This window comes from Gopherus evgoodei, chromosome 16, assembly GCF_007399415.2.
Source record: "Gopherus evgoodei ecotype Sinaloan lineage chromosome 16, rGopEvg1_v1.p, whole genome shotgun sequence".
Lineage (NCBI taxonomy): Eukaryota > Metazoa > Chordata > Testudines > Testudinidae > Gopherus > Gopherus evgoodei.
The window spans coordinates 13,549,136-13,559,001 of NC_044337.1; positions in this window are offsets into that span (position 1 = coordinate 13,549,136).

A 9,866-nucleotide genomic window follows, 5' to 3' on the forward strand; every position below is an offset into this window, starting at 1 on the left:
GTTCTCAGTGCAGTTTACAAACTTTAATATTTGTGAACCTATACCAGGACTGTGGTTGTGCCTTTTGTCTATCTGTAATAAGAATAAAGCATTTGAAGATGCCCGTGGGCAGGTAAAAGTCCCACTGGGAATTTTGTCTGTGAGCACTTGATCCCATTTGACTGATAGGTTGAGGATGGGTAATATAAATGCATTTTTGAGGCAGCTAAAGCAGCCTAGGATGGACTCCAAATTCAGGTCTTTACTTCGCCTCTCTCTGAGACCCAAAGATGCCTCCACTCTGGCTGGTGACAGGTCTGCCCTTACAATATTTGTGGCACCCATTAATGCAGATTCCAAGGCTCCAAGTGAACCCACTCCATATTCTCACTCCCAATTATACACAATAAAAACAGAGTGTCTATCAACCACAAGTACCTTGTGTGGCAGATTCCCACATCTGTGGCTCCATCCCAATTAGCTATCAGGTTCCTCTGTCACATCCTTTGGTTCCAGGACATGCTCCTCTTCCTTGGTATGTTCAGTCTCTGCGGAGCTATTGATAACCTGTACCAGCTTGCTTTCTAGCTTGTTTGCCATCCTAGAGTCCAGCTTTAGCATATCAGACCTTAGCTCTATGTTCAACACCCAACTCAGTGAGCCTGTGTGATCCCTTGAGGCAAACTATCTGGTTTCTGATCATAGAACTGAAATCCACCAGCATCATATCTTCCCATCACTTCCCGACCCTGGACTTCAGAAAAGCAGACTTTGACTCCCTTAGGGAACTGATGGGCAGGATCCTCTGGGAGGCTAATATGAGGGGGAAAGGAGTCCAGGAAAGCTGACTGTATTTTAAAGAAACCTCATTGAGAATGCAGGAACAAACTATCCCAATGTACAGAAAGAATAGCAAATATGGCAGGTGACCACCTTGACTTAACAGTTAAATCTTTGGTGATCTTAAACACAAAAAGGAAGCTTACAAAAAGTGGAAACTTGGACAGATGACTAGGGAGGAGTATAAAAATATTGCTCGAGCATGCAAGGGTGTAATTAGGAAAGCCAAAACACAACTGGAGTTGCAGCTAGCAAGGGATGTGAAGGATAACAAGAAGGGTTTCTACAGGTATGTTAGCAACAAGAAAAAGATCAGGGAAAGTGTGGGACTCTTAACAAACAAGGGAGCCAACCTAGTGACAGATGATGTGGAAAAAAATGAAGTACTCAATACTTTTTTTGCCTCGGTCTTTACAGACAAGGTCAGCTCCCTCACTGCTGTCCTGGGCAACATGGTATGGGGAGGAGGTGAGTAGCCCTCAGTGGTGAAAGAACGGGTTAAGGACTATTTAGAAAAGCTGGACATGCACAAGACTAGAGGCCAGATCTAATACATCCAAGGGTGCTGAGGGAATTGGCTGATGTGATTGCAGAGCCATTGGCCATTATATTTGAAAACTTGTGGCAATCGGGGGAGATACCAGATTATTGGAAAAAGGCAAAGATAGTGCCCATCTTTAAAAAAAGAGAAGGAGGAGAACCCAGGAAACTACAGACAGGTCAGCCTCACCTCAGTCCCTGGAAAAATCATGGAGCAGGTCCTCAAGGAAATCATTCTGAAGCACTTGGAGAAGAGGAAGGTGATCAGGAACAGTCAATATGGATTCACCAAGGGCAAATCATGCCTGACCAACCGGAGAGCCAGTTATCTCATCCTAGAAGATGCTGTGGATATGGAAAGCAGTGGATGTGATATATTTTGACTTTAGCAAAGCTTTTGATATGGTCTCCCACAGTATTCTTGCCAGCAAGTTAAAAAAGTATGGATTGGATGAATGGATTATAAGGTGAATAGAAAGCTGGCTGGATTGTCGGTCTCAACAGGTAGCGATCAATATCTCAATGTCTAGCTGGCAGCCAGTATCAAGCAGAGTCCCCCAGGAGTCCATCCTGGGGCCGGTTTTGTTCAACATCTTTATTGGATGATGGGATGGATTGCACCCTCAGCAACTGTGCAGATGACACTAAAATAGGGGAAAAGGTAGATATACTGGAGAGTAGAGATTGGGTCCAAAGTGACCTAGACAAATTGGAGGATTGGGCCAAAAGAAATCTGATAAGGTTCAACAAAGACAAGTGCAGGGGGTTGGACTAGATGACCTCCTGAGGTCTCTTCCAACCCTAATCTTCTATGATTCTATGATCCCAACCAAGGCTCTGCAAATGGATCTCAGGCCAGATCCTAGCATAAACAATGTTTTTTTTTTAATTTAAGTAGCCATCATAGGAGGCAAAAAATGTAGGAAGCTATCACAAGATTCTGCAGTTTTATGGCAATGGTGCTCATGAAGGTCAAATGTGCATTATAGCTACCCGCAGCAAGGACTGGGCATTATATACCCAAAACTAGGGAGTTCCACTAAAACTACCCACAGGGATGCTTGAAGCAGGGGAAACAGGATTCTCAAGACCCTGCAGCAGAGCATGTGCAGTGAAAAGTGTGGCTGTTTTGTGAGATGGTCTTAGGCAAAACCGGTTGTAATGCATGCAGCTGTTACACCTGTTGCTCTCCATTCACCCTAGTGATAAATTAAACACTGACTGCACAAAGTCAGCCAGACACGAACTAGCTCAACCCAGGCAGTCAAATCAATACAAACAAAGCTTGTAAAATGCCTGCTACAGCTCATATGTGAGGACCCAAAGCACTGTATGGGTTTTACAAGCAAAGATCTGTCCCAACACCTTTGAACTTAAAGTGTAGACAGAGCCTTGCTGACAACTATGATTTTACACTGTAATTTTTTCCATCCATCATAGCTAGGAAAAAACAGTAGGGTATTGAAAGTATCTCCCTGCACATTTTATCCTCCTCCACAGGGCAAGCAGCTGATTCCTTCCTGTTATTGTTTGAGTATAAACCAGACTGTTTATTTTCCTTCCTTGGTTGTACATCAGCATTCTGGATTATTTCAGGCCATCTGTGGGAATATAGCGAGTCAGTGCTCCCTCTGCTGGTCCCATGACAGTAAAGTGCAAACTGTTAAAGGTGCTCAGGGTTGTCTATAAATCGTTTATTTGGGACAGCAAAGCTGAAATGTTGAAAATGATTTTTAGAATCTCTAGTTCATTCCCCATCATGTTTTAACAACCTTAAAGCAAATCCAGTAATCTTTTTGTATTGGAGAAAACTTTCCAGGGGTAAGATTGAGCCTATACTAGTGCTTTGCTGAGGATATTAGTTAAAATTATGTTTCTAACTCTTTTGGTTGAGCAGCAAAGCTTCTCACAGTGACTCAGTGCAGTAGTCAGGCTGTTCCGTCAGATAGATAAGAGAGGTGGAAACTGCCTTCAGTTAATCTCAATGAGGTATTGATCTGAAGCCTAAGGATGGCAATTTTAAATAGCAAAAAACGTTAACTATTTCTGCTACTAACTACTGATCCCTTTAGCAGAAACATTCATCTTCTGTGTGACTGCAGGGGGTGCCCCCGAGTCTGATGGACGGAATTTATCTTTCACATTTGTGACTCAAACTATATCTTGCGACATGTAGTGTGCTATTTACCTTGCCCTGCAGCTTTGAAATTGGTACAGAGCTCGAGGCTTTCCTCAACTTAAATTTCAAAACCAAAAAATCACAAAGTGGATAAAATTTGGGCTTAATTCTAGAAACCATCCTATACTGAATTGGACATGAGTTCAGCAGGAGTCTTACAGTATAAAATCTAGATTCTGATGGCATCTACTCAACTTGGAATTTTACACAGCCCACCTCACAGCTGGTAGAGGGTCTCTCTCAGTACATACCGAATCACTGCACTACTATATTTCTAGCTCCCTGGGGACTGTACAGATTCATACTATTCCCCCTTCTCACCCTGCCTATCCAGGGCCTGCTGAGAACCTGGTACTCCCACTGAACTCAATGGGAGATGAGTGTACTCAGGAGCTTGCAAGATTGAGTCCTTTAAGTAGGAAGTCACAGTGGCACTAAAGTAGTGTAAGAGAGTCCTTCTCACAGTCAGCTTCCTCACTCAGGATGGTTATGCCCATGAATACTGGGCATATCCACTGCAGATAAGCCTGGTGACACTCTGCCAAGCAATCTGTATAACTGAATATTGTCCTGATTTTCCCATCCACCTCACTTCAAAACAATAGTCTTCTTTCCCCCCCACTCCCAGTGACAAAAAAAATCATATCCCTTTGGAGTCATGAAAGCAAAAAGTAACTGAACTGGATCAACACACAGCAGTTCCTTCCATGTTTAATTAGACACATGACAACAAATGGAACAGTAACGTATCAAAATAAACCATATTCACAGACAGAGGAGCAAGAGATTGTTAAGCACTAGGTTTAATACAGAGCAGGTATCCCTATGGAAACAACGGAAAAGTTAATTCAATCAGAGTAGTAAGGAAGCAACAGATATGCATTTTAATTTAATTAATTAATTAACTTGGTTTCACCATGTACAAGTGTTCAAACCAGACTTCTCAACATCAGTCTGATCAATGGACACAGTGAAAGCAGAAGTTGCTTAATACAACAGAAACTTTTTTAAACAAGGAAATACGTATTTGGTTAATTGTTAGCCTTACTTAAAACATTTTTTTGTTTTTAACAAGCAAAAATGACAGAGTTTCTCTCAGTGACAGATATTTGGAGTCAGAATTTAATCTGTAAGAGAGGTGTTTGAGTGCAGCAGGAATTCTTCCATCTTTACTTATAAGTGCTGCCTTCCTATCCAGCCCCCAATCTCGCTTTTAATCAATCACTGATAAAACCATTATTCCTCTTGTTTTATACACTCTGGTTGTCTTGGAGACAAGTGGTTCCTACTACTTTTAATTCTATCTTTTTGAGCACAAGCCATCGTTTAGCATCTGACTTTGAGCAAACCCCTTTGCATCATTCCAGAGGCCACATATTTTCTTTGAAATGGGATCTTATTCCAGTGTCCACAGCCTGGTGGCTGCTGCCTCGGCCCCAAATAAATTATCTTCCTGAAGGGAAAGTGCAGCACAAACAGCTCTGAGACTGCCTTAAGTGAGGCTCCACTAATTGGATTGGAAGGGGTTCATTTAGAAAAGTGTGGTCAGCCACCCTCCTTGCACTCATTTCCCTAGAAAGAGACCCAAACAAGTGACCCCAGAAGATGCCTAATCCACACAACAGGAGTTAAAAAACAACCCTCTTTTGTCTGTGTGTTCACTTCATCACCACTAAATGTTAGGATGTACATACCCTAATATTCAGGGCTGGGTGTGCTTCAGCACAGGAACCAGAGTGCTTAGTTGCCAGGATGTAAGTGGTTAGGCCAGTACCCTGTCTGGAGTAGTTAAGAGTTATAATGTGAATGGGGAAGATGAACTATCGATAGTGTTGTGTTCATGGTCTCAGATTATCAGTGCTGTACCGGTCTTCTTAGCCCTGTACAAATTAACTATTCTTGTGCTATTAGGTGTTGCTAGTTAAGGCTACACATCTTGATACGTCAATACATAGAGGCTATTGCTCCTACAAGACTTGCTAAGGGCTGAACACCTACTGTAAAATGTCTTTCCTGTTGACTGCACTGGGAATGGAGGGCACTCAGCACTTTGGAGGCTCAAGGCTATGCCATTGTCTCTGACAAGTGAGACCTCTAGCCAGGGTGCAGGTTACCTAAACTCCAGGTGGAGGGTCCATTGTCAGTGCCATCTTTGCGGAGAAGCACTGATTTAAGCACTCATGTTATGTTTGCCCTACTGTTTAACATTCAGTGAAAATTGAGGTTGTGTAGAGGAAGGGGATAAGCCTCAGTCCTGGGAGGATACTGTGAGAGCAGTCTCTCTGCCACATCATTTAGTTCTGAATGCCTCAGAAATCACTCTCCAGCCTTATTTCAATTGGCATTGACAGTCCCTGTCTTAGTTTTCTTACTTGGCTCAACTCAGCGCCACTCTGGTTAACTGAAATTTCCAGCTAACATAGGGATGTGTATGTCCTCAGGGCTGCACTGAGGAAGCTTTACCCTGGTGGAGCAGGAAGGCCCAATAGGATTGATCTGCATAGGCTAGCCAGCACACTCAGGGCAGCCCTGAGAATTCAAACTCCCTATCTGTGAAGGGACCAGGTGTTCCCAGAGACAGTCACAAAATCAGAATTGCACCATGTTGTGTGCTCTGATGAGACATAGCTGGAGATGGCAGGTCTGTCTCAGGATGGACCCATGTATAATAATTACTTAGCACCTATTCACCTCCAGAAGTGCTTTACTGTCATGGATTAAGCCTCATTGTGTCCTTAGGGAGCAGACAAGTAAATAGTTATACCTATTGTTTTTACAGATGAGGAAACTGAGGCACACAGAGCTCAATGACTAGCCTAAGGCTACAGAGCCAGTACTAGAACACAGGAGTTCCTGGATCCCAGGCCTGTGCTCAGACAAAACCCTTCTTTCTCTTGTGCAAGTACCTGTCTTGTATAGATCCTGACTAGCTTATGGATATTGCCTCCTCTACTCCTCAGGCATTTATAAACTGTATAGACCAGAACACTCTTGTCAGATTAACCTGTGTGAATCTATCAGTCCTCACAAACACAGACTGACTTTGAAAAGATTTTGCTTACAGTTCAGTCTCAGGCCCATCTCCACACCCAAGAGGATCTTTGGAATCGTCCTAGGGTCTGTCTCTGAAGGGCTTTTGCTGAGTTAAGGCTCAGCTCTTGTTCTGGCATTCACTTCTCAAATATGGAGTGACCTCTCATCACAGTTAAATTTGTGGAGGCATCAGACAAGTTTAACTCATCTCCTGCCCCCATCCTGCCTTTCCCCACACCAGCCTCTGCCCCTGCCATCATCCTGCCTTCCAATCTTCTTAAGTTATTTTTAAAGTTATCCTAGGGGCTTGTATCCAGTGACTGTGTCAGCAACACTGGCAATAGCAGCAAGGATAAGACAATTCTAGCTATGGTGTTGGGGAAAGGAGTGTGTGCAGATGGATGATCAGAGGATAAGTTTTACATTAAAGAGTGTCAGTAAGCAGACAGCAGATGAGACTGTTCCCTGTCCAAGCTGGGTCTGTTAACGTTGTTCTCCACAAACTATGCCCTGTATCTCCTTGGGCCTGGAGGAACAAGTGCCAAGCCAATGCAGATGGCAGTACAAGATCTCAGTCACATGTGGGGAGAAAGTGGTAGATGGCAAAGCTGAAACAAGTGTTCCATCTCTCCCTGCACTCAGAACCAGGTGGAGCAGACAAGTCATAACAGGAAGGACAAGTCGCACTGTGGGAAGCTATGAACTAGGAGCACTGTTCAGCTGGGACCTCCTTAACTTTCCCATTGAATTACTGATCCCTCTGGAGGTCAATTACATCTATACAGTGACTGGCTTCTCAGGAAGCATGGGACATAATCAAACTGTGCAAAAACAGCAACTTCCTGTAGTTGTATCCCGGAGCTGGTGGTCACACCTGTGTCCTCCAAGCTTCCACACCCACTTGTCACATTAAAACCCTGGTTACAACACAGAAGACCCTGACACAATTCAGTCTCGTAACAGATGGAAACAAGCCAGGTTTTAACTGTGTTCCTAAAACAGAGCGCTATCCTGCTAAAAGCCAAGGCTAGACTACGGTTAAAGCATCATTTGGTTCTGGCTATGCTGCAAGGCCAAATCCTGCATTAACCATGGTTGGGAACTACTGAGTGGTATCAGCTCCACCAACATAGCAGTTGTCAGTGCACGGAGGGGACCCTATCAAGCTCCTTGTTGCTCTCACATCTGTGGTACTCCAAGAGATAGGCAGAATTGCAAGTGCTTTAGGCTATCTGCATTAGCCTCTCAGCACAGAATGGAGAGTTACATGAACAAATGCTAAGCCCAGGCTCTCCATGGGCAGGGAGACAGGTGAGCAATGTTTGTAGCCCCATCTAGTTCTGCATCTAATTGAAAGATTCACAAGCATGAGCATGTACAAACACTTTGAAATCAGCTCCCTGTTCTGAAGCTTATTCAGATGCAAGTCCTTGGGGGGGGGGGAGATACATTTGAAGCAAAGAACCTCAAAAGTACAATTTGTCAAGTTTTCCAAAACATATGAAAACAATCAAAAGTGACACAAGTATATATATCTATATATAAGTTTGAAAAGTATTTAAAAGGAAGCAAACAAAACAAACAAACAAAGCCCAACATCAAAACAAATGACATAGGGTTAAAAAGGAAAAAAAATACATTAACACCATCTGGGCAGAAAAACTAAACCTCTCCAGGGCAGCTGGGTTCTGTCACTTAAAGTATCACTTCGTTGCTCTAAGAATTGTCCATACCATGCACAATGACCACAGCATTTACCCCGAGCATTAGGAGAACCTCAGCCATAGCAGCGAATCAAATCAGAGCGCGATAGATAGGAGGAGAGAGCGGCCTTGGGACAGTGGCTGTCTCAGTGGCCTGAAATGTGCCAGCTTAAGTAGGCCAAATCTCTCCTGGTTCCTCCTGGGTTCATAGCCATTTCTAACGGAAGAAAATTATCTTAACTGTGAAAGAACCAGGACAAGGAGAGGGTTCCTAAGTTTGTGTTCTGCAGGTTGCACAATGTGCTGCTGGGGGACCTAGATTTAAGGCAAACCTTGGCAGGTCATACACAGGGTGGCCCAGAGGATTCCGGGGGCCTGCGGTCTTCGGCATCGGGGGGGGCCCCCCACTTTGGCTGTAATTCAGCGGTGGGGGGTCCTTCTGTTCCGGGACCCGCCGTTGAAGTGTCCCGAAGACCTGCGGTGGCGGACCTTGCCTCCAAATTACCGCCGAAGTGGGACCTGCTGCCAAAGCGCAGCCAGGTCTTCGGCGGTAATTTGGGGGGCGGGGGGCCCCCACCGCGGGTTTTTGGGGCACTTTGGCAGCGGGTCCCGGAATGGAAGGACCCCCTGCCACCGAATTACTGCCAAAGACCCGGCTGCACTTCAGCAGCGGGTCCTGCTTTGATGGTAATTCGGCGCGGAGGGTCCTTCCGCCGTGGAGCGGAGGGACCCCCTGCTGGCGAAGACCGGGAGCGGAAGAAGTCCCGGGGGCCCAGGCCCCGCAAGAGTTTTCTGTGGCCCCCGGAACAAGTGAAGGACCCTTCTCCAGGGGCCCTGAAAAACTCTCGTGGGGGCCCCTGCGAGGCTCGGGGCAAATTGCCCCACTTGGCCCCCCCTCTGGGCGGCCCTGGTCATGCAGATGAAGATCCTGAGCTGGATTTCTCTCTCCCTTGCACCAGTGTAAATCAGGCATAATGCCACTGAGGCAAATACAGTTGTACTGGTTAGTACTGGCATGAATTGGAGGAAAGTGGGGCCTTTTGTCTCCCAGAAGACATGGAGATTGTGTGTGAGTGGAGTGGAATTGCAGTCAGCCCTGTTGACCAAAGGGTTTGTGCTGCAAAGTGTTTGACAGACAGGGAGGCTAAATCCCCATTTAACATGGCAAATGTTGGCCCAGACGTAAGAAAAGAGAGAAAACTCCCAGTCCCTCACAAGTTCTAAAGTCACCAAATCATGCTGTAATGACTGGCGTGGGTCCCTGAGAGAGCTGGCCATGGGTGAGGGGAAACCCACCTTCTGGTATTTACAGCCTTTACCATAAAACACAGAAAAAGCAATTTAAAAACAAGAGGTGGTAAAAGGACTTGCATGGAGAGCCAGAGAGACTGGACCCTTCTGTGAATGAACCTGATTCTTCATTGCACAGTATCCCTTGCAGGAAAACACCCTCCATTCTCAAGGGCAGGACAGCTAGTTTCCTGGCCTTTCCTTCACCGTGTGGTGCCAGGTGGTTGAAAGCTACCACTGTAGTGCTACTGGGAAAAGTCACAATTGCTGGTGTTAAAGGGTTAATGGGAATGCTTTACAGC